A 25,477-nucleotide genomic window follows, 5' to 3' on the forward strand; every position below is an offset into this window, starting at 1 on the left:
TTGTGTTTATATCGCCATCGGACCGTACGAACACAATGGGTTATTTTTTGTTTTTAGGTCATGGGTAATAATCATTCAACGAAGTCGCGTCCTGGGATGGATTCGTGTGATGCAGTCCCTGAATACATGTGTGTTTACATTGAAAGAATATCGAATGGTATTCGATTCATCATTGACGATATTTCATGAGATCTGTAAGTGTCAGCACTTAAAGACTTGATACAGGATCATTATGGTATACCACACAATCACCAGAAATTATTTTATATTGATGGTAATGATGATCAACATGAACTGAAGCTCAGATCTGATGATGGACCGTTTAGTTTGAGAAGATAGTGGTTCGAACTATATCGCTCCAATAGTCCCAAAATGATTAAAATCGATAAATTATTTTGTATTTTTATATATATATCGATAAATCATATTTCTATATTGTATTTTTATATATATTTCTTATTATATAATTCAGATAATTTATATGTTACGATAGGCACATTTAACTCTTACATAATGTATTTTTAAGATATGTTTTATTATTATTCAAATGGGTTTTTTATGCAATATATATTTACTGGTTTGTTTTATATATTAAGGCAATTTTTTTTTATTTTGAGTAAAAGAAAAGATTCTGTTAAATTGTATCCATTTTGTTTATTTCGATTGAAATGGGTTTTTTAATGCAATATATTTATTGGGTTTTTTATTTTGAGTAAAAGAATGGCTTCTATTAAAATGTGTCTATTTTGTTATTATGATTGAAATCGGTTTTATATGCAATATATACATTTTTTATTTTTTTTATTTACAGAAACATTTAACCCAATTTATAATTATATTTTGGACAGTGGAATGAATTTTGAATTGGATAATTAAACTCCGTGATTGATCACCTATGGTGTGTTTTCTATACATTTGGTTCATAAATAAATTGCCTTAATTACTTCACGTCAGAGGTAAAGCCAAGCTTGAGATATATCCAATTTTATCTAATTAGCTGACCCCGTGTATTTTATTCAATTTTACTTTACCTACAAATCACTACTAGCTTTTACACCTGTTATTTTATGAAAATAAACGGGGTCAACCCCTAAAAATGACAAGAAGATTTTTCAGGTTTTTGGTTGTGTTGGGTCTACCAAAATGGGAATACCGGAAAGTCCTGAATTTGGTAGGCTAAACGCCAAGGTTTTTACTAGATTACTAAAAAACTGAGGTCATTTTCTATAAATTGCAAGAAGAAGATTTTTTAGGTTTTTTGTAGTGTTGGGTGTACTGAGTGACATCCTAAAAGTTTATCAAAATGGGAGTACCGCAAAGTCCCAAATGTCTAGGGTAAATACTAAGTTTTATAAGTCAATTTTCTTTAAAATGTAAAACTTCAGACGAGCATAAAGATGTCAATTTTTAAGAGAAACAAATGAAATTGACATCTGCCTTAAGGTTGTCAGGGTCAATCTTTCATATTTTAAGGGTAAAGTATATTAGACAATCATAAAGACTTCAAGTTTTAAGAGAAAAAAAAAGAAACTGACACCTTTCCCTAGGTTGTTATGGCCTATCTTTCATATGAAATGGTTTTCATAGATGCCCGTAGCTCCCTTTTACCATTTTCGTGGGGTACCCCTAACCTACAAACCTATGGCCGATATTGTGCACTGTTTCGTTATAAAATAGAAAATTTGGTCATTAATGGATTAACCATTTAACAACCTGAGCACGTAGTTAGGGCATACTGTTACTTGTTTTGTCACAATTAATAATGACGTGTATAAAATCCCAGAACAACTTTAATCACGTGATTGGCGGTTGTTTGTAGTTTATCATAGTTTATATTTTACATGACATATATATGGGGACACCAAAATCATTTAAATACTTTGGGCTTCTGTTGGTCTTAATCCAGTCCTGAGTGGTGTTAACTGGTCTCTTACACCATTATCAGGTGCACCCCTACCCCGATCACCCAATTTTATGAATAGGAATACCTCTGCATCGCCTCGTCATATAATACAATAAACTAATGTTGTGGGGATATTTCAGTTGAAGATGTAAACATGTCTCAAAGTTTTAATCATATTTCTAAGTTGTAGCTGGTTTTTTTTAAACGCGTCAAATATTATATAAAAAAGCCGACTACACCCACTCCTCCCGAATTAAGCGAAATTTAATAGTCTATTTTGCTTATCATATCAGTGTAAAAAAGGCATCTTAATAGTTTATTGTGCTTTTTATGTCAGCGTGACACAACATCTTTGTGTTCTGTCGTAAACAAGTGTGAATGTCAGGTCAGCAAATTAAAAGATGTACGGAAATATTAGAAACTAATAAACCCCAGCAACATAGTTTAAAACAGTTATTTATAGCTATGTCATTCACCAGGAGCGGACACAGGACTTTTGAAAGAAGGGAGGGGTGCAAATGAGTTTGTGACCGAGTGAAACGAAGCAAAAAACAATTTGGACCTTTTTCTGGCCATTTTGCCTAGAATAACCCCACGACAAGTGAACTAAACCGTGCTAATTGGTACATATTATTTTGTGACAATATTATTTACGTTTCATATTTTCGCACTCTATTGTCTATACCCAGTTTTGATTTCTTATCGATGGAAACACGCCTATCATTCTCGACAAAGAGATTTAAAAACAGAGATAACCTCTAGCTGACCATGCAAAACATCTTTTTACTAGCTCTTTGAAGATTTTTTTATAAACTAATCAGTACCCACCTACCACACCTCTGTATCCGACCTGTTCACGTGCGTGCTGTATCATAAGGCCTGTCATTGAGTCAACTGGCGTGGTTTCGAATCCCCGATTGTATGTGACAAGGAGTAGGGTCGCCTGTCCAGCCTGGTGGGTTTTCTCCGGGTCCTCCGGTTTCTTCCAACTGCTAAAGACCCCTACGCGCAAGCGAATTATTAAAATAAAATTAAACCATATGTTAGTCCCGAAATGGCCTAGTTTGTGTTGAGTGGACGTTAAACCCCATTTCTCTCTCTTTCTCTCTCTCTCTCTCTCACAAAACATTATATTTAACAAAATTTACGGTTTTAAACGCGGAAGTCCCGTCAAAATTATTTACCGCGAGAAAGCCATACCCATTCCAATTCTAAAAGTGATTATTCAACCGTGTATTTGGGAAGTGTGCATTCATCCTTTTTGACCTGAATTAAAATCGGGTATTTTACATTTCTACTCTCAGTCCGCACTATTCTGGAAGTTACAGACCAATCAACACCTCCGTAATATAATCAAATAGAAGTTACAGACCAATCAACACCTCCGTAATATAATCAAATAGAATCACTTGTGAGTAGAATATATCTGTTTTATATTCTTAATAAAAGATTTAAAACAATATTACGGTATCTATACACTGAAAAAAAAACTTGTGTTGAAACAACACAAACTTGTGTTAAATTCAACACAAGTTAGGTGTCTCTATTTAACAACACAAACTTGTGTTAAAACAACACAAAACTTGTGTTAAATGTTGAAACAACACAAAACTTGTGTTAAAATGTATCAAACAACACAAAACTTGTGTTGAAACTTGTGTGAAATCTACACAATACTTGTGTTGAAACTTGTGTTGAAATTTCTGAAACTTGTGTTGAAATTTCTGAAACTTGTGTTGAAATTTCTGAAACTTGTGTTGAAATTTCTGAAACTTGTGTGGTTTCATACAAACTTGTGTATAACCATCATCAAAAACTTGTGTTGTATTTTTCCCCAATTTATATCCAGCATAGCAACCTTTCTATGCAGGACCCCTCTCTTTGCTCTGTTAGATCTGTAAAGTTTGATAAAAGAAGGAAACAAAAAAAAATTTTGTAAGATTATTATTTATTCATAAAATCATAGGAAAAAGTAAATTAATACATCAAAACTAAATAGATATTTGAAATGTTAACAGAAAAACAGAGACTTCAATTCTAATACAAATTATATTGTGTTATATATAATGACCCCTCCCCCCCCCCCCACTTTACCCATCACAAAATATAAAATAGCTATTTAAATTGTTTTTTGCCCCACACACTTTACCCATCACAAAATATAAAATAGCTATTTAAATTGTTCTTTACCCCAAAACAAGAACTGAGAATATAAAGATATGTACACAGTATCCCTACCCCATACCCCAAAATATATAATTCAAATATATCTAAATTTAATAACATCCAAACTAAGCACTAATAAGATTAATTATGCACTAAATTGAAACAATTTCAAAAACTGAAAAATGCTACAAAATCACACTACAAGTGATTTGTGAGGCATCTAGAAATAACTAGCATACACAGAAAACTAACAAAAGAAAATTGCTCTATTTTGCAGGAGTAATAAAATGATGTAGAGCCTTTTCCTCATTAAAAAAACCCCAAACAAAATGAATATTTTATAAATAAAAGAAGCAAAGCATCATGATTACAGGATTGAAATAAAAAAATATCATATGTACAAAAGATTTATATACAATCACAAGTCATAAGCCACAGTGGTTCAGTGAGCATAAGGCGTTGGCCGAGAAATTTCAACTGGATTTTCCGGCATAGTTCCCACTTTTCAGTGTTGGATATGGCAAGGGATAATTGGGTACAAGCCCAGAATCAAAAGAGAGAGAGACAGAGAGAAATGGGGTTTAACGTCTACTTGACACAAACTAGGTCATTTTGGGACTAACATATGATTTAATTTTATTTCAATATTTCGCTAGCGCGTAGGGGTCTTTAGCAGTGGGAGGAAACCGGGGGTCCCGGAGAAAACCCACAAGATTGGACAGGCGACCGTACTCCTTGTCTACAACCGGGGATTCGAAACCATGCCAGTTGACTCAATGACAGGAGGCCGTATGATACAGCATGCACGTGCTAACCATTCGGCCATCCACCCCCACCCCCCAGAATCGAAACCAACCCAACTGCGTACACTTTGAAGAACCCTTGAAAATTGAATTATTTGAATCAATGACAGACCTTCTGATCAAATGTGTGCGTGTTAACCATTCGGCCCCCCTGGGTACCCTTTAAAGAACCCTTGACAGTTGAAATATTTGATATAAGGGTAGGGTAGAATCACTCTAAGAACACAGAAAAGCAGGATATTAAAACGTATTTCATTTCATAAACAAGGGAAAGTCACCTTAATGTAGGTCAAGGTTTTTTGTAATTCTGGGTGTATTTGATCTACATTTGGTTTCTAGTAATGCCTATTAAATACTTTATGATTTCCGACCAAATTCTAAGTGATTTATATGTCAGTTTACTTGCTATATTATACATACATATTTGAAGAGAATTAAAATCTAATTGTGTTTTGGAAGAAAATTTAACATTAATAACAAAAAATAAATATTTAAAAATTGGGTCAAATGCATTCTTTCCCAGAAGTATAAAATAAATTGATGCTTGGGTTCTCTTGTTGTTATCATACATCAAATACTCTTTCAAGGGTGTTCCAGCCTAAAAAATAAAAAGTAGGCAATAAGAATACAATGTTTAAATAAACAATTTATTTTGCCACATCGAGACTGAGTCTCTATTTGGTTTCAACTTTGCGTAACGCTTATTGTGTCTTGTCCACTTAAAGACCCAGGCAGATTATTATGCTCAAATCAAATGGGTTAAAAGTCAGAAAAATGAAATGAAATGGGGTTTAACGTCCTACTGTTCTGCTCCTATACTGGGCTAATAATGACGGGCATATGCCACACAGTGTGCTATGAGGGAATTTTTGCCCGGGCAGCGGCACTATCATCTATTCTTATATCGAATTCCAACTGACAGGGCATCTTTTACGTGCATTCCAATATTCGTCTCATCGGAAGGATTAGACAGCTGTCTTTGTCAGGCCAAGTCAGAAAAAAGTCTTGAGATTTGGGACTGAAGTCTCATAATAGGTCAACTATTCACCCGGTTCATACATGTATTGTCTGCAAATCCAGATTCCCTACTACATCATTGGCAGCACCTATTTACTTGGCAATGTCTAATTATTTTTGGACCCATTCTTATTTTATTTCCATTGACAACAAATTGGATATTACCCTTTAAAATCTATTGAAATCTATTTGAAAAGTAAAATATTGTCCATCATTATTTTACTGCTATTTACTGTAAAAATACACATAGGCCCTATCATAACTTGAAGGAAATCAATGGATGTGATTGGCAAAAATCAAGCATGCCAAGTACTTGAAATAGCTGAGTCCTAGGCATTACCCCAAGAAGAATAACTAGATTACCAAGCAAGTGTATAAAACTACTTCCTGATTAAAAATACAAATATGTATGTTACTTACATTTTGCCTGATTATCAAGCTCTGTGAGAAAAGTTTCCACAATATGAATAGCCATTTCCAACTGTTTTTATCTTTCTGATGTAGTTAACTGGAAAAAAACATACTATGTATTAGATGACTTAAATTGACTCAACAGTTAAAAGATGAAAGTTTTAATTTACAGTCTATATTTTACACAAATTTCTGGAGAGAATTAAAATATAATTGTGTTTGAGAGGGATATTTAACATTAAAAACGAAAATAAAATGCAACCGATAACTTATTAGCTTTTACAATCACTATATTCTTTTTCAAAATTATAAGGAGATCACATGGCTAAGAGGGTACGACGCTGGCTCACTAGCCTGGAGGTCGGGTGTTCGATCCCTGAATTGGCTGAGAAAGTTCATCCAGATTTTCCGACGTGTCTTCCCCTTGTCAGTGATACAGGACGGAGGACCTGACAAGGACAGCTGTCTAGTCGTTTGGATGGGATAAAAAAAACGAGGTCCTGTGAATACATTGGCGTGCATGTAAAAGATCCCTTGGCAGTTGGAATTCGATATAAGAGTAGGCTGTAGCGCCACTGCCCGGGCAAAATTTCCCTCATAGCACACTGTATGGTGTATGCCCGTCTTCATTAGCCCAGTTTATGAGCAAAACAGTAGGATGTTAAACCCCATTTCATTTCATTTTCAAAATTATAAAATAATTTGATGGCTTAATTTTCAAGTATTATGACCAGGTAGAATTAGTTAATTTGAGGCCAGAGCCATTATAGATTAGCCAGAATCCTAATTAAAATAAACTCTGTAATTATATTAGAGAGACATTGTTTCATAAATTATTATCTATTGTAAAGTTATTCCAGTAAGGTATTAAGGATTATATTGTAACTAAAAACAAAGCTAAGGTATAAAAGTCCTAAAAATTGTATATATTAGAAAAAGGCGAGTTAACCACAGGCAGGCAGCAGGACATACTGAAGGGCAGGTCTCTGATATAGTGACTAGTTATTTCTTAGATGCTGTTCCTTATTAAGTTACCTATCCTGTGGGTCAGTATTATATGTATATATTATCTTTGTTAGATATTGTTACAGAATATAAGATTGTACTAAGAGAAGTGAGTTATTGAATTATTGTATGTTCAATCGTACACCTCCAACTAGATTGAACATACAACCCATCGTCGAAGGTTGGACTATAAGTAGGTCCATAAACCCTGGATGATAGTATGTGGTTGAGTTGGCAATAAATATACTTTCTACGGTTCACAATGTTTAAATAAATAACTTATTTTTCCACACGTTGAGTCTCTATTTTGTTTCAACTTTGCATAATACTTATTGTGTCTTTTCAAGTTACAGACCCAGGTAGATTATTATGCCTCAATGGGTCAGAAGCCAGAACAAAAGTCTTGAAAAAAAGACAATAATGAAAAAATAATCATTTAATTTACCAATTATCTCCACTAAGGCAGTGGTGAATACAGTATTGCAAACAGTATTACAATATGATATTAATTATATTTTACAAATTCATGCATTTGAACGCTTTATAATAATGATTATGAAAGGGTGTAACATTGCATCCATCTTATAGTTTTGAAGTCATATATCAAAACTGTATATCAACCAAACAAGCCTGCTGAGTCTCATGTTGATCGTATTTGAAATGGCATAGCGCTAGACTATGCCCCAAAAAGAAGAACTAGATTACCAAGTGTATAGAGAGAGAGAGAAATGGGGTTCAACATCCACTCGACACAAACTAGGTCATTTCGGGGCTAACATATGGTTTAATTTTATTTCATTAATTCGCTTGCGCGTAGAGGTCTTTAGCAGTGGGAGGAAACCGGAGGACCCGGAGAAAACCCACAAGGTTGAACAGGCAACCCTACTCCTTGTCACGTACAACCGAGGATGACAGGCCGTATGATACAGCACGCACATGCTAACCATTCGGCCATCCAACCCCCCCACCCACCAAGTGTATAGAACCAGTTCCTGATTCAAAAAGCAAATATGCATGGTACTTACATAGCCTTTGTCTGATAAGCAACCTCTGTAAGAAAACACTTCCACAATATCAATAGCCCTTTCCAGCTGTCTTGATCTTCCGAGGTGGCTAACTGAAAAAAAATATGCAATGTATTACATTAGTTGGCTTAAATTGACTAGACAGTTTTGATTAAGTCAAAAAATGTTAATTTAACTACATTTGTTTTGTTTCATGTGTTGGTTTGCTTTGCCACAGATGAGACAGTCATATCTAACTAAGATTCTGTCAGTGCTCATACATGTACGTGTACAGTTTTACTATACTAAACTGAATTTTAGATTTCAAAATAGCATAACAGCAATCTTTTCTATAAGAATTGAATAGTTACCCACCAAGAAAAAGCTGCTCTATCATCATTTTTTCCAGCCATTTCTTCTTCCATTTTTTTACTTTTATAATTTCTTTTGTTACATGATCTTTTCCTGGGTGATTTGCATATACATCCAATATTGAAACTGAAAAAATAAATACATGATATGTAATTTACCATTAAAGCTACCATACCATATATACAAACTGTGTGATTTGAAATTGAAACTAATGTATCTATATGTATCAAAAATTTTAATCCCAAGGAACTACCTAAGCCGTAAAAATCCATTTTTATAATCCTTGTTTGTCACATGGTTTCAATGTCGCAGTAATTAGAAGACGGCCATGGTGACTGGGTGAGTTAGGTGCTGGAATACTAGCATGGAGGCCACAGGTTACCTTTTGGGGTTGACCGAGAAAGCTCATCTTGATTTTTCAGAGTGGTTTCCCCTGAGATCCAATGTACACATTGGCGTACACATAAAAGTTCTCTTGGCAGTTTGAATTCGCTATGAGAGTAGGCCATAGTGTCGCTGCCCGGACAAACATTTTCTCTTAGCACACTGCATTAGACCAGTCGGAGCTGCTGAACAGTAGGACGTTGTCTTTAAACCCCATTTCATTTCAGGTAATCTAGTATTTTTCTAGTAAGATTGAAGTCTCTCTACTTTCTTTATATGTAAATATCATATTTGAAATAAGCCATACTTTTATTCAATATGGGGTGGGGCTGGGGGAATGGTCTAGTAGTTAATGCATTCACATGAAATCACAGGGTCTGTCATTGTGTTAAGTGGCATGGTTTCGATTTCAAGGAGTAGAGTCGCCTGTCCAATCTCTTGAGTTTTTCTCTGGGCCATTCGGTTTCCTCCGTTTGCTAAATACCCATACCAGCAAACGAATTATTCATATCAAATTTAACCTTACCTGTCCTTTTTCCCGAAACGACCTAGCGTCTGTAGGCTAAGTAGAATGGAACAGTGTGCAGGGAAAGGGTGGAAACGGAAGAAAGCTAATCGTCGTCGTAGTTGATTACCGGTATGCATATAGGCATAGCTTGGACTACTTGATTCTTCAAATACAAGTACACGTAAGGCCTTGTTTATGTCATTTTTCTCTCTCTGTTGCATGTAAGTGTCATATAAATACTTTACTTGGGATTGTATGTTCACATACACTAATCATTGTAGGACATTGGTAAAAATAGAAAATATAAAAATAAAATGAAATTGTTACCAGTTTTTCTTCAAATTCCAATTCAATGCCAAAATGGAGTCCTTGAACGGTAAATTCTCAATACGGTAATTGCTGTAACTGTAAGGTGGAATGAGTCATATCATCACTGACTGGAAAAAAATAATGAAACTATAGAGAAACTTCCACAGACTGATTCTAGTTCCATTATTTATTATTTATTAACTGTGACTGAATCAGGAAAATAGGGGCCTAATAATATTCCACAGAGTGACAGAGTCAGAGGTTGAACGGAGGGTTTGGGGAAAATATCTTCTTATTTGATTTAAGGTTGTTTTTTAAAACATAAATTAGATTACAATTCAACTAACACAAAGGTGTAAAAAGATTTTTTCTAGTCTGTGCCCGCGTTTATGTCTACTCTTGGCAAAATCTTTATAATATAAAAAATCATGAAACTAGAATCAAAATGGCCGCCAATCCAATCCAACCTCCCAAGATATAATTTCAAAACAGATTCTTACCTGCTGGTTCAAGTCGAGCCGTTTCTGGTTTAATCATAATGTGATTCTGTAATGTACGTATTTGAACAACATCGTAGCGCCGACCAACTAATGTTAATTAAGCACGATTTCAGAAAAATTGAACAGATTTGATAATAACATGCCGAAATTTTTTCCCTGTCCCCGCCCGCCATTTTAAACATGAACTTCCGGGTTAAATTGTTGGAGTTTTTTTTAAGGAAACGAAATACTAATATTATACACAAAAACAATATCGATGCTAAATTACATACATAGAGGATATTTGTCGTTTTAGAGTGAATAACATATTTTATTTCATCGAGAAGCAAGAAAACTTATATTTTCACGAATGCGTAATGTTCTATTTATTTTATGATTTTACAATCATTTTAGGTAAAAACAACTAGCCAGTGGAATAACACTTTTATTTCACTGATAAAACGCGGTATTCCACTACTGATCATAATATAAATGGTATTATTTTTTTTTATATAAATATTCACAAACCTGCGGTCTTTTATTCTCTGTGACCATTAGCTTACATTTGTCAAACATATCACTGCTCAAAAATCATTTCAGCACGCTGTTAAATGGTAAATGAATTGTGTGAAATCAATTCATTTAATGTCCGGTTGCACCGAGATGATATCGCAGACAAACTGTAGCCTATAGTACGTTGATTTTATCAACCAATCACATTAAATAATAGTTTTACTTATTTTCTTGTCAATGCATTTGGAGTCAATTGTTAAAATCACACCGGGCATGAGCGCTCAATAGGTCTTTGATCTACCAGTTTATTGGGCCCATAAAAAATCAACAACTTTATTTTAACTACAGACATCTTAACACCAATTAGCATTCAAGTCTGTCTGGCCATCATGTCTGAGTAAAAAATACTTTTCTTATACTTGTGGACGCCCGGATTAAGACTTTGTATGGAGTTCAAATTTAAAAAAAAAATATTTGTTGACGGTACACATTACTTGTGTTAATTATATGAAAAAACCCACAAGATTTGTGTTAATGCATTAAAAAGAACACAAGTTTGTGTTAATGCAATGCAAAACAACACAAGTTTTGTGTAGAATAATTTTCACAAGTTTTTTTTCAGTGTATTCCTAATAATAAGATTGTTAAAAAGTGTACAATGTTGTGGTAATCTATTCCTATGATATTCTTTGGAACCCTAAATAGTCGTAAATGGACCTAACAGCACGAAAGTTGAAAAGTCGAAAAGTAGAAGTTACGACAAAATGTGAGGAGACAACACGGTATACGAGCCAAAATCAACTCGAAAATAGGAAATTAAGAAATAACACACAGCGATAATAGCGCCCATCGTTTTTTCCTAATTTCTTATTTTCGACTTGCATTTTGGCTTGTATACCGTCTTGTCGACTTTCGACTTAGTCATATTTTTGTATTTATTGATGTCAGTAAGAAGGCGCCAACACGCATACCAAGCCAAAATGCAACTCGAAAAGTAGAAAAGTTGTTGTAGTCTCAGTTTTCCAGGTCGCATTTGAATACGTGCAATCAGGGCTCACACTGTATTTTATTCTTTTCCGTCAAAATGGATAATAATTTTTATATAAAAAAAAATAAATGTTCATATTTTTTTCCGCCAATTGGGATATTTTATCTGCCAAAAATGTCTGTTAAGCCAGCCTGGAGTTCGGGTGTTCGATCCCTGCATTGGCCGAGAAAGTTCATCCAGATTTTCCGGCGGATTCCCCCTTGTCAGTGATGCAGGACGGGGGTGGGGGACTGGTCTATATTTATGTTAAGTTCAGCCATGTAACTGATGACCTACTATTAGCCCAGTGAGGAGATATTGGGTGTGGTCTGACTTGGTGAAATATTTACTCCAGCTATTGATACCTGTTTTAGCCAAGTAACTTATGACCTAAGGGTCAAACCTGTTATTATATTATTTTGTCATTAACTCCTGGACTATGTCGAGCATAACCCAATCAGCCCAACAGATTAAAATTGGCCGTGTCGCGTGCACCGCAGATAGCTCCATGTTTAGACATACGAATTCTGATGGTATTTTTATTACGATATATTCCATTAGCAGGCGCTGGCTTTCTATCTCGGTGTTGCGTGAAATCTAGTAGTTAACTTATACTTAAGATATCCTTTGAATACGGGCCTATCTCCACTAAATGAAGCATCGCATTTGACAGCTAACGCATCCTAAGCGAGTCATGTTTGTTATTGTTCTATTGCACGCTCTACATCATATCCATGTTAGCGTTAAATCAAAACAAAAATAATAATTAAGAAGCTCGTAAATATCTTTATTTTGTCTAGAATAAGATGCATAAAAATCATGAACATGTCTTGTGTTTAAATATATTACAACTTCCTTGAATACGGTATATTTATTACCGGTACGTTCTATCTCCATCGTTACTAGACAGCATGTTGATATACTGACAATAAATCCATTAATATATATTCCCAAATATATCTCATAATGTTATTTTATATTGTTTTAGGTCATGGATAATTCTAAGCTACTACGTGCCTCTTTTGCTGACACGGTTGTATTTGGTGCGTCATCTGATGGCCATATTTATGTTAACATTGAACGAGTATCGAATCGTAGTCGATTCACCATTACCAATATTCCAAAAGATCTTTTGGTGTCATCACTTAAAGACATGATACAGGATCATGATGGTATACCACCCGACCATCAGAAACTATTGTATATTAATGGTAATAATCATCAATATACTCTGAAGAATCATCGTGTATTATCCTACTATCATGTTTTTTATGGTTCTACTATATACTTAGCTGATCTGAGATCTGATGATGGGCCGTTTGATTTGAAAAGACAAAGAGATGATGGTTGTAAGATCGTGTCGGGTTTGGTGGATCTGTTCGAACAACACCGCTCCAATGGCCCCTAAATGATTAAAATCGATAAATCCTATTCTTATATTGTATTTTATATATATATATATATGTTTCCGTTTATAGGCCTAACGGGGGGGGGGGGGTGGATGGCTGAATGGTTAGCGTGCTCGCGCTGTATCATAAAGTCTGTCATTGAGTCGACTGGCGTGGTTTCGAATCCCCGGTTGTACGTGGCAAGGAGTAGGGTCGCCTGTCCAACCTCGTGGGTTTTCTCCGGGTCCTCCGGTTTCCTCCCACTGCTAATTATGTAAATAAAATTAAACCAAATGTTAGTCCCGAAATGACCTAGTTTGTGTCGAGTGTACGTTAAACCCCATTTCTCTCTCTCTCTCTTTATAGGCCTAACGATATATAATACGCGTTCTGGCTTTCTTCACATAATCTTCTTTATTTAAACATCTGTTTCCTATGTACAATTTATCAATTGTTATAAACTATTATTATATAATTATTTTAATCCTAAGCTGGTATAGTCTGGTGATCGGCTCGCCCTAGCAATACCCAGAGCCTTATATATATATATATATATATATATATATATATATATAATATATATATATATATATATATATATGTAAGACCCTAGCGATACCCATCTCCTTCAACCGGGTTAGATATTAAAGGAGGCACATTTTTATAGAAGGTTTTTATTTGTATATATACTTGTTTTATTTTTAAAATATCTGATATACATTAAATATTGTTATTTAATTTTAATAGTGTTAACTGTTATACTTGTTTTTATTTATGGATATTAATATTATGTGACTTCATTTAAAACCATTTATAAAATCCATTTCAATGGAAATAAACAAAATTTGAAAAGAAAAACAATAAATATATATTGCATTAAAAATCCCATTTCAATCAAAATGAAATATATATTATCTTATCTGGAAATAGATAAGATCATCAAAACATCGTCATTAGCATCGTGCACTCTAGATCACATTCCTACTTGCCAACTAAAACAGTGTTTTGAAGTGATGTTCCCAGCTATCACGAATATTCTAAATTTCTGGCTGTATGTCGGGGGTTCTGAAAGAGGCGTTAGTGTTTCCGCTACTACTAAAACAGCCCAGTCTTGATAAAAAATTACTAAAGAATTACAGACCGGTTTCTAATCCTTCTTTTCTTTCAAAAATTATTGAGAAAGCTGTTTTATTCGAATTTAAGAGACATTTGCATCATAATAACCTCAACGAAGAGTTCCAATCTGCATATAGAAAACAACACAGCACTGAAACCGCCTTATTACGTGTTCAAAATGACATTTCCAAACGACATGGATAATAAACAAACATGAGTACTAGTCCTGCTTGATCTAAGCGCTGCGTTTGCCACGATAGACCACTTAGGCTTTTTAAAAGGTTGCTGAACAACTTTGGTGTTAGTGGAATAGCCCTTACATGGTTCCAGTCATACCTTGAAAACCGTACACAGACAGTTGTTATCAAAGGTTCCACGTCTAAATCAACGCCACGGTCTTAAAGTATGGCGTGTCACAGGCTCCGTTCTCGGCCCTTTAGTGTTTACTACGTACACAACATCTTTAGAAAATGTTATTCGTAAACCCGCTCTTAACTACCATCTGCATTCAAATTTATATAACTTTTGAGTCTTCTTCTGAAATATGCAAACTTGAGGCCTGTTTATCAGATATGCGTAAATGGATGGACTCAAATTTATTAAAACTCAACGATGAAAAAACAGTAATAATGAAAGTCGGCAGCAGACAGCAACTACTAAAATCTAAAACAGAAAACTATCAAAATGGCAATATCTCTATTAAACCAACAGATTCTGTAAAAATCTTGGTGTTTATTTTGACTCTCATCTGGACATGAATAGACAAATCTCGGCCATGTGTAAAAGTATTAATTTTCAGATTTATAATATTGGAAAAATTAGATCTTTCATTGATAGTGACACGACTAAAATGCTGGTAAACACTATGGTTACATCAATACTGGCCTACTCTAATTCACTTTTTGTACAATCTACCAGAAAACAAAATTAAACGACTTCAGAAACTTCAAAATAAAGCAGCCCGGATCATAACCAAGACTAAAGAAAATGAAATTTTGCCCAGGCAGCTGCGTTATCGCCTACTCTTTTATCGAATTCCAACTGACAAGGGGTCTTTTATTTGCATTCCAATGTATACACGGGACCTCGGTTTTTTTTGTCTCACCCGAAGGACTAGACAGCTGCCCTTGTCAGGCCCTCCGGTCTGCACAACTGACAAGGGGAAACCACGTCGGAAAATCAGGGTGAACTTTCTAGGCCAAAGTAGCAGACGATAAACATCTACTACTAATGGGTGTTCAAGCTGTTTACTATTAATTGCTTGAAGCGAGGACAGAGAATCAGATATAGATGCTCATGATAGGGTCTAAATATGGTGTTAAATGAAATATGAGTTGGTAAAGATGCTATTTTCGTAGCATACTGCAGGGCCAGTTTATCACGTTCCAGCTAAATAAAGAGAAAATAGAACAAGATTTTCCATTGACCCGACTTCCGATTAGGAAAGTAGGTTAAGAGGGCTGGAATGTATGGAAGCTAAATAGGGCCATGATATTTATTTTAATTTTTTACTACAATTTCGACTTGAACTTTAATAATGGAACTAGCAGGCGTAAACGATGTGGACTGTTCGCTTATTTCACCGAATGGGGGGTTGGAGGGCCGAATGGTTTGCACGTGCACGCTGTATCATAAAGCCTGTCATAACTTTCCTTCGCGATTTAACGATTAAATGGATAATCGATACTATGCTGTTTATCGTACTGACTTTAGTAATGATGATCGAGGCTAGGCGGGAATTTCGAACGCTTAGTTCTCGGTTCATAGTGGATCGATTTGAATGAAATCTTCAGCATTTTCACGGTAGAAGTAGACGAATGTATTGAAGGTATATTATTTAAGAGCAAAATCTGCCTGATGTATGTCTTATTTCTGGCTTCAAATGTTATATATATACTGATGTCCAAAAGAAAGTATACACACTAAAAGTATGACTAAGTTTTGTTTAGATTAAAAACATTTGATAAAGCATTACTGAGTTTGTCTCTTGCGTCCAAACTCAACATTTCTAAGCAAAATAAAAATGTGAAACAAATTGACATTCTACCCAAATACCGTATACCATGGAAAAACGACTTTGGTTGATGCAGCACAAAATGCACAGTGTATACTTTCTTTTGGACATTAGTATATTATCATTATGCATTTATTCACACCGAAAGCCAATAATCAACTCTCTAGAAATCATCGAATGGCTGGGGTATTAAGTGGATTAGACCATATCCGCCATATGATCGATTAACCTTAATATGAACGCCACTCAATAACATGACCGATCGAGAATTCGTTTATAATCATGGCAATGTTTGGCAATCGGTTATTTCTTGTCATAACTTCGCCCAAAATGAAACACTTTGACTTAAACATTAAATATATCTATATTGTAACAAAGCATGTATAGAAGAAATCACAGCTCCACTTTTATTCTAACAGTTCACAAACTTTCTGAAACGTTTAAATTAAAATTGAACATTTAAATATCCACACACTACTTTGGTGATAACATGATCTTCTCCTTATTATCATATACCCTATGCCATAACTTTTATAACTTTATTTCTATTGTTCAGATAGCAAATTATTTATACAGTTAAACCAGCTAAAAGCCTTTATGTAAGAGGTACAGTTTTTTTTTCTTCTTCAATTTACAAAAAACAACCCATTTATTCACGACCAAAATAAAATTAGTATTGCATCATAAGGTCTATAATTAAGTCATGTGGCGTGTTTCCGATTTTCCGCTTGTACGTGACGAGTGAGTTTTCTCCGAGTTTTCCGGTTTCCTACCACTGTTAAATCGAATTAATGAAAGCAGATTAATGAAATAAAGAGAGAGAGAGAGAGAAATGGGGTTTAACGTCCACTCGACACAAACTAGGTCATTTCGGGACTAACATATGGTTCAATTTTATTTCAATAATTCGCTTGCGCGTAGGGGTCTTTAGCAGTGGGAGGAAACCGGAGGACCTGGAGAAAACCCACGAGGTTGGACAGGCGACCCTACTCCTTGTCACATACAACCAGAGAATCGAAACCACGCCAGTTGACTCAATGACAGGCTTTATGATACAGCGCGCACGTGCAAACCATTCGGCCCTCCAACCCCCCATTCGGTGAAATACGCGAACAGTCCACATCGTTTACGCCTGCTAGTTCCATTATTAAAGTTCAAGTCGAAATTGTAGTAAAAAATTAAAATAAATATCATGGCCCTATTTAGCTTCCATACATTCCAGCCCTCTTAACCTACTTTCCTAATCGGAAGTCGGGTCCTTCACATAGTCAGCAGTCTTTTTGGGTGTGTCGATGGGTGTTTCTTAAACGTCTGAATAACTGTGTACAAATCACGATCTATTTGTAAGGCCAACTTCAAGTTTGGTCAAAGGTCACGAGATGTGAATAGACCCATTAACCATAAATGAAATGAAATGAAATGAAATGGGGTTTAACGTCCTACTGTTCTGCTCCTATACTGGGCTAATGAAGACGGGCATACGCCATACAGTGTGTTATGAGGGCAATTTTGCCCGGGCAGCGGCGCTACGGCCTACACTTATATCGAATTCCAACTGCTAAGGGATCTTTTACGTGCACGCCAATACAGCTAGGGATCGAACACCCGACCTCCAGGCTAGCGAGCCAGCGTCTTACCCACTTAGCCACCTTCACCATAAATAGACCATCTAATAGTATGTCATTTCGGGACTAACATATGGTTTAATTTTATTTCAATAATTCGCTTGCGCGTAGGGGTCTTTAGCAGTGGGAGGAAACCGGAGGACCCGGAGAAAACCCACGAGGTTGGACAGGCGACCCTACTCCTTGCCACGTACAACCGGGATTCGAAACCACGCCAGTCGACTCAATGACAGACTTTATGATACAGCGCGGGCACGCTAACCATTCAGCCATCCAACCCCCGTCATCGGCAAAAGATTGAACTCTTCAGCAAATGATAAAGTTAAGGAAATAAGAGAGGGAGAGAGAGAAATGGGGTTTAACGTCCACCCAACACAAACTAGGTCATTTCGGGACTAAAACATGGTTCAATTTTATTTCATTTAGCAGTGGGAGGGACCCGGAGAAAATCCACGAGGTTGGACAGGCGACAAGGAAATAAGATATACCTGACCTAAAAATAACCCTGCAGAGAGCCTTTAATAATTGAAACCTCGTCCAGTGCATTTTGTTTTAGTTTATACAAATTCACTCCCCTAACCCTTACCCTGGACCTAGCCCTAATGCTTACCCGAACCCTAACCTACAATTTCGCCAAAAATCACGTGACCTAACCTTATTTACATCTCAGCGACCTTGACGCAAATTGAGTTGGCCTTAACAAATAGATTTAGCTATCACGTCCTGTGTTGATGCGCGTTTGGCATAGTTTATCTATTTATAGATAAATGGAAATACCCACTTCTTGATCCCGCTATCTTGTTGGAGGGAAATACCACTTGAGACTGCTGACGTGTTGGAGGTAAATTGTTGTAACAGTGCGAGCATAACGGTACAACTGTCCATTGTAGGTGAGTTTTTATTTACATCCACATTTAAATAATAATTTAGCTAAGATTAGGACAGAACATATTTTATAATATTTAATTAATACATTTTAACTGAACATGTTATGTAAGACTGTGGTGGCAGGTCACGTACACATGACCGTAAAGTCGAAATAAGTTTACTTTAAAAATGGGCATACAGTAAATAATTTTGGCAGTTTTATCATTAAAATAGATTTAGACCCATATACAGAATTAAATATTTTCTTGCTTTTATTAAATGAAATATGAATAGAAACTTCCTGCAGTTATCGTCAGAAACAGTTATTACTATGGAATTTCATCTCGGGTCAACCTACGGAAGCTAAATAGGGCCATTCTATTTTTATAATGTGCTGTAAATTTAAACTTGGGTTACTTATAGTTACTTCTATTGTATATTGTTGATTTTTTCCAGTGGTTATACAAGATCCAGCTTCAACTGAATAATTTCAGTGGTTATACAAGATCCAGCTTCAACTGAATAATTCCAGTGGTTATACAAGATCCAGCTTCAACTGGATAATTTCAGTGGTTATACAAGATCCAGCTTCAACTGAATAATTCCAGTTGGCAATTGAATAATTCCAGTGGTTATAAAAACCCCTCGTCCCCTGAAGAGGTGAGTACATGTAACTATTCCCCCTAGCACGCGATGAAAGGGTCTACATACCAGGGGCGGATCCAGGAATTTTTGCAGGAGGGGGTTTGCCAGGTTCCTGTCATCATCGTCTCTAAATTACATAGGCATACAAATTGAGCTTTTTAAAGAGAGGAATCATTTTTATAATGATGTAGGAACAACATTGTGATTTAATTTCATTGATGCAAGGCATCCATTTTATTTTATGTGGCTGTGCAGGGTGGGGTTTGGACCCCCCCCCCCTCTCGATCCGCCCCTGCATACATACAAACTACTACAATAGAGTTACTAAAATAAAATAAATATTAAAGTTTAGCTAGAGGCGTGCGAAACATTACTCCATCAGACAATACAATTAAAGGAGGCCATGTCGCGTGCACCATAATTAGCTCAATGTTTAAACAGACACTGGTGGTATTAAAGATTACGATACTTTATATTATCAAGCCCTTTATTCTGATGATATTTTTAATACGGTCCTTTCCATTATCAATCTTATGATCACTGTGGGAATTTCTAACATTGTTTTCTTCAAGGAGCAGTAGTGTAGGACGAGCCCTTAACAGAATGTGAAATAAATAGTATGCCGTAGCGCCACTGTCCGAACCGAATATCTCTGATAGCACTGCACGACGTCATTTTCCCGGTTGATGAAGACAAACAGGACATCAAAAACTCCGGTTCATTTATTGTGTTGACGATTCCATACAAAAGATGTGGAAATGTGTATATTTATGTTTGCATGTCTTATATAAGTAGGGGGGTTGGATGGCTGAATGGTTAGCGTGCGCGCGCTGTATCATAAAGTCTGTCATTGAGTCGACTGGCGTGGTCTCGAATCCTCGGTTGTACGTGACAAGGAGTAGGGTCGCCTGTCCAACCTCGTGGGTTTTCTCCGGGTCCTCCGGTTTCCTCTCACTGCTAAAGAGCCCTACGCGCAAGCGAATTATGTAAATAAAATTAAACCATATGTTAGTCCCGAAATGACCTAGTTTGTGTCGAGTGGACGTTAAACCCCATTTCTCTCTCTCTCTTATATAAGTACGTTGCTATTGAAACAGAATCTATGACTATAGCACTTGAATTTATATCGTCACGAACAATGACTGCCACATTGAAATATGGTAGTATATTGTCGTCGTTCACAATTGATAGAGGCTAAATTTAAGTTAATATCCGAATGGCGTTAAATTTATACACGTTGTTTATGGCTATGAGACGAAGGAGCCCATTGATTTTCAACGATTTCCGATAATTAGGGCCAGAGTTATGGCTCTTGACCACGTTCAAAAATCTTATGGACGCTCTTTAGACTAAGGTGAGTATCCGATTGACTATAAATTTAAACACAGTGTTTAAAACAAAGAGACAAAAAAGTCTATGGCTCGTCAACGATTTCCGATAATTTCTGCTAGAGTTATGGTCCTTCATCAGTTGTAAAATCTTGTGAATGTGCTAGAGGCTAATGTTAATATCAATTTATACACTGTGTTTAAGGTCATGAGAAAAACAATCGAAAACAAATTCTAATGATTTCTGATAATTATCTACTGGTAATCCGATTTTAGTGTGTTGTAAATGTCCACCTTACAGACAAAAGAAAAAATATGCCACAAACCTTGTTGATTGCTCAGACGACTTAGCTGTTGTGCGCATATGTTTCGTTGCATGACAACCTATCTTTGGTTTTCCCAAAGAAATAAGTAGCAATTTTTTTTAAAGTTTTCCAAAAGTTTTCAAATTATGAATTATTACGTCGGTTTTTTATTATTATTTTTTTTTAGAGATGAGTGGATTTTTTTCTTCATTCTTTGAACCTGCAGTCTGTAAGGCTAGGGCTGAATATCCAGTCTCTCAATACATAGACGTTTACATACAAAGAATATCAAATGGTAGTCGATTCATCATTACCAACATCTCAGAAGATCTGTATGTATCAGCACTGAAAGACTTGATACAGGATCATAATGGTATACCACCTAATCATCAGAAACTATTTTATATTGATGGTAATAATGATCAACATACTCTGAAGAGTCATCATAAATTATCTTACTATCATGTTACTGATGGGTCTACTATATATTTAGCTGATCTCAGAACTGATGATGCTTCACCTCGCTTGAGGAGACGCTAACATGGTTGTTCCAAGACCAGAGTTCAATCTAGTAAATACAGGTAGACACAGGTATATATTACAGGTAATGTTACCAGGTAAATACAGGTAATGTTACCAGGTAAATACTGGTAGTGTTATCAGGAATATACATGTAATATTACCAGGTAGATACAGGTAATGTTACCATGTAGATACAGGTAATGTTACCAGGTAGATACAGGTAATGTTATCTGGTAAATACAGGTAATGTTATCAGGTAAATACAGGTAATGTTATAAGGTATTTTACAAATGTAGATCTAGACTTAGTTAGTCCAGCCATCAGTTTAAAGTTCTATATATATTACAAACATATATCTAGACTTGGTTAATCCAGTCATCCAGTGCGGTTTATATTACAAATGTAGATCTAGACTGGGTTAATCCAGTCATCCAATGCTATATATATTACAAATGTAGATCTAGACTGGGTTAATCCAGTCATCCAGTGCTATATATTACAAATGTAGATCTAGACTGGGTTAATCCAGTCATCCAGTGCTATATATATTATACATGTAGATCTAGACTGGGTTAACCCAGTCACCCAATGCCATATATTACAAATGTAGTTCTTGTTATATACTATTCAAAAAAAGTAGGGGATATTTGATTTTTAAGTGTTATTAAAGTCACCTAATGAAACTGACGAAGAAACAAATGACAAAATGAAATGAAGTTCACATTCATCGATTTATTCCAAATGATCGTTAGACTAAGTAAGGCACAGACTGACCATTATAAGGGTAAAATGATACCCGGGGTCAAACAGCAAAGTTACCACAGCATCACAACCAAGTCAGTAAAGGGTAAATCCTCCTCTGTTTGCCAAACAAGCATTGATCCGACGTGGCATACTCCTAATGAGACGTCTAAGGTCATTTTGGTCCAGATTGTCCCATTCCTGTTGCAACGCAGCAGCAAGTTCTTGGACATTGGCAGGACGTTGTTGACGTTGACGTAACCTCTGTCCAAGCATGTCCCAGACATGCTCGATGGGGGAGAGGTCGGGACTCAGTGCTGGCCAAGGTAATGTGGTGATGTTCTGTTGTTGGAGGTAACCTGTAACGATCCTGGCCCTGTGACATCTTGCGTTGTCATCCTGGAAGATGAAACGGCGGCCATGACGTCGTGCGAACGGCACAACATGGACTGCCAAGATGTTGTCCCGGTAGTACTGGCCTGTAACACGCCCAGCAACAGTGATGCCTCCCCACACCTAACAGAACCACCCCCAAATCGATCATGTCTGATGACGTTAACGTCTTGGAAGCGCTCGTTTCGACGACGCCACACCCTCCTACGTCTGTCCAAAAAATCAACAGTGAACCTTGACTCATCTGAAAACATCACATTGCTCCAGCGTCGATTATCCCAGTGTTGACGATCCCTACACCAACAAAGTCTTGCCTGAATGTGATGATCTCTCAAACAAGGGATCACGCGAGGACGTCGGGCGCGAAGGTGACCTCTATGCAGTCGATTCCGAATCGTCTGGCCACTCACTCTCACACCAGTGTCTGTTTGAAGACGAGCGCTGATCTGATTTGCTGTGATGACACGATTTCTCAAGGCCAAGGTACGGAAAAATCGATCCTGGGCTTGAGTTGTCGCCCTTGGTCGACCTGAGCGTGGTCTGTCCTGTACAGATTGTGTATCACGGTATCTGGACCATAGCCTGCTTATGACAGACGGAGAAACATTCATCGTCCGCGCCACAACCGCCTGTGTTGTGCCGAACTGTAGCATGCCAAGGGCACGTAACCTTTCATTTTGGGTAAGCCGACGCATATCAAAATTTGTTTTCTGGTCACTAAAACAATTAAACTGATGTTTCCACCCTGGAATTCAATGCCACAATGACTGTAACATTCAAAGTCAGAGTCGTGCAAATCTTGGGTTGGACCCCCATGATGATCCCAAGCATCACCCGCATTCCATGCGGTAGCTATTGGTGCGTTTGGGCGTCACATGTAACTGGAAATGTTTCTTCTGTTAGGTTCTATAGTGACTTTTTTCGTAGTCATTTGCATATTTTAGTATTATGCCCCCAAAATCAAATATCGCCTACTTTTTTTGAATAGTATATTTAAATCAAGGCTAGTAATAAGTTTGTCTTTTAATCCCCTTGTTGAACCTAGAAATAAGGTTTTCTTTTAATACCCTAGTCGAACCTAGTAATAAAGTATGTCTGGTATTTGTCAGGTCGGACCTTTTTCACCATTTCACCATGCTAAAATTTGTTATTTCTAGTCATGTTGCAGGTTGTCATGTTTTTTGTCATCCAATCAAATCAAATCTCATCCAGTGCTATATATATTACAAATGTAGATCTTGTTATATTCAAATCAAGGCTAGTAATAAGGTTGCCCTTTAATCCCCTGGTTAAACCTAGAAATAAGCTTTTCTTTTAATACCCTAGTCGAACCTGGTAATAAAGTATGTCTGATATCTCTCAGGTCGGGCCTTTTTCACCATTTTATTGCTAAAAATTTGTATTTCTAGTCATGTTGCAGGTTGTCATATTTTTTTGTCTTCCAATCAAATCTCACATTGTTTAAATTTAATCTCGCCATTGTTTTTATTTAAGAATGATACTGGTGACAAGTCAAATCTCACCATTGTTTTTGTTTAAGATAAAAAAATCCTCGAGTCTGATATTGTTTTTAGGGAAAGTATTTTATATTACCGGTGGTTTTGTAACTATGCCTTGATAACATTGTTCAACAGTATTAAACCTTTTCATAAATAACATATTTCCTGTGTTTTTGTTGATTTATAGAAAAGCTAAACAGTGTTATAATGTGTTTTATATTGTCGTTCACGCCATCGTTCCGTCTGGTTTCATCGCTACAGACATTTTAACCGATTTTCGGTGTGATAGATTTCTCTGACAGGGTAAGCTTACTCTTCCCCACACCTGTTACCACTGTTTGTCGGGTATTTTGTACACGGTGAACAGCCGATATGCTGATTACACTATTTTGCCTTTTTACACTATTTTGCCGATACCGTTTTTTTAGGACTTCGAATTTTGTCTAATGGTTTGGATTGTTCGTACTTGGTTTTATTTTCTTCTTATACTCTGTTATTTCGCTATGTTACCACATTTTACAAGATATTTAATTGTGATAAGAGTGGTGTTAGTCTGTGGTGTTTTTTACCACAAGAGTTCCAAGAGATATTGACCTTCAAGAAAAAAAAATTCAACTATTTCTTCCACCACACATTCCATAGACTCTAAATTTTCATGCAATTGTTTTCTTGTTTATCTTGTGGAACTCTTGTGGTAATAAATTCCCACATAAGAGTCCCCAATCCTTGCCATAAATGCAAAGTTATCAGCCGATTGATTTTCAAAATTTTATAGAAATCGTGTTATCACTGTATAGGCTGGAATATATGAAATTTATATTGGTTTTGTTGGAGTTACTTTCTGGAAAATAAAATAGTAATATTACAGTTTTACATATATGAATGATCACTAAGCAATGAGAAACTCTTAAAAGGAAAGGGTTTTACAATTCACTCAGTTTTATACACCCACATTTCCAACAAGCGGTTGCCATGCAACATACGCCCGTATTGTGTGCAAGAGATGGACGGAGAACAGGGAAAATCAATAGGACTCATCCTCTCATTGTCCATTATATGTTTAAATCGAATTTGAATGAGGCTAAAAATGTGATATTTTGTACAATCAGGGGCGATAATCCACAAAGTTACGG

At 36.1% G+C, this 25,477-nt stretch overlaps 2 long non-coding RNA genes across 4 annotated transcripts; one reads left to right on the forward strand and one right to left on the reverse strand.

The window, feature by feature from the left end:
* Positions 1-4,782: 4,782 nt before the first annotated feature.
* LOC126816019 (uncharacterized) lies at positions 4,783-11,080 on the reverse strand. 3 transcript variants are annotated; one of them, XR_007678180.2, is made up of 7 exons: positions 10,890-11,080; positions 10,383-10,428; positions 9,901-10,010; positions 8,685-8,807; positions 8,331-8,422; positions 6,310-6,397; positions 4,783-5,470 (listed from the first exon to the last, which is right to left on the reverse strand). It is a non-coding gene; the product is annotated as an uncharacterized LOC126816019 (long non-coding RNA). The 3 variants fall into 3 exon arrangements; XR_007678181.2 differs by lacking the exon at positions 10,890-11,080 and having other exon boundaries at positions 4,784-5,470; positions 10,383-10,445; XR_007678179.2 differs by lacking the exons at positions 9,901-10,010; positions 10,383-10,428; positions 10,890-11,080 and adding an exon at positions 9,592-9,745 and having other exon boundaries at positions 4,784-5,470.
* Positions 11,081-18,812: 7,732 nt separating this feature from the next.
* LOC126817005 (uncharacterized) lies at positions 18,813-24,503 on the forward strand. Its single transcript, XR_007678720.2, has 3 exons — positions 18,813-18,934; positions 19,368-19,571; positions 21,377-24,503. It is a non-coding gene; the product is annotated as an uncharacterized LOC126817005 (long non-coding RNA).
* Positions 24,504-25,477: the final 974 nt, after the last annotated feature.

This window comes from Patella vulgata, chromosome 3 (assembly GCF_932274485.2).
Source record: "Patella vulgata chromosome 3, xgPatVulg1.2, whole genome shotgun sequence".
NCBI lineage: Eukaryota > Metazoa > Mollusca > Gastropoda > Patellidae > Patella > Patella vulgata.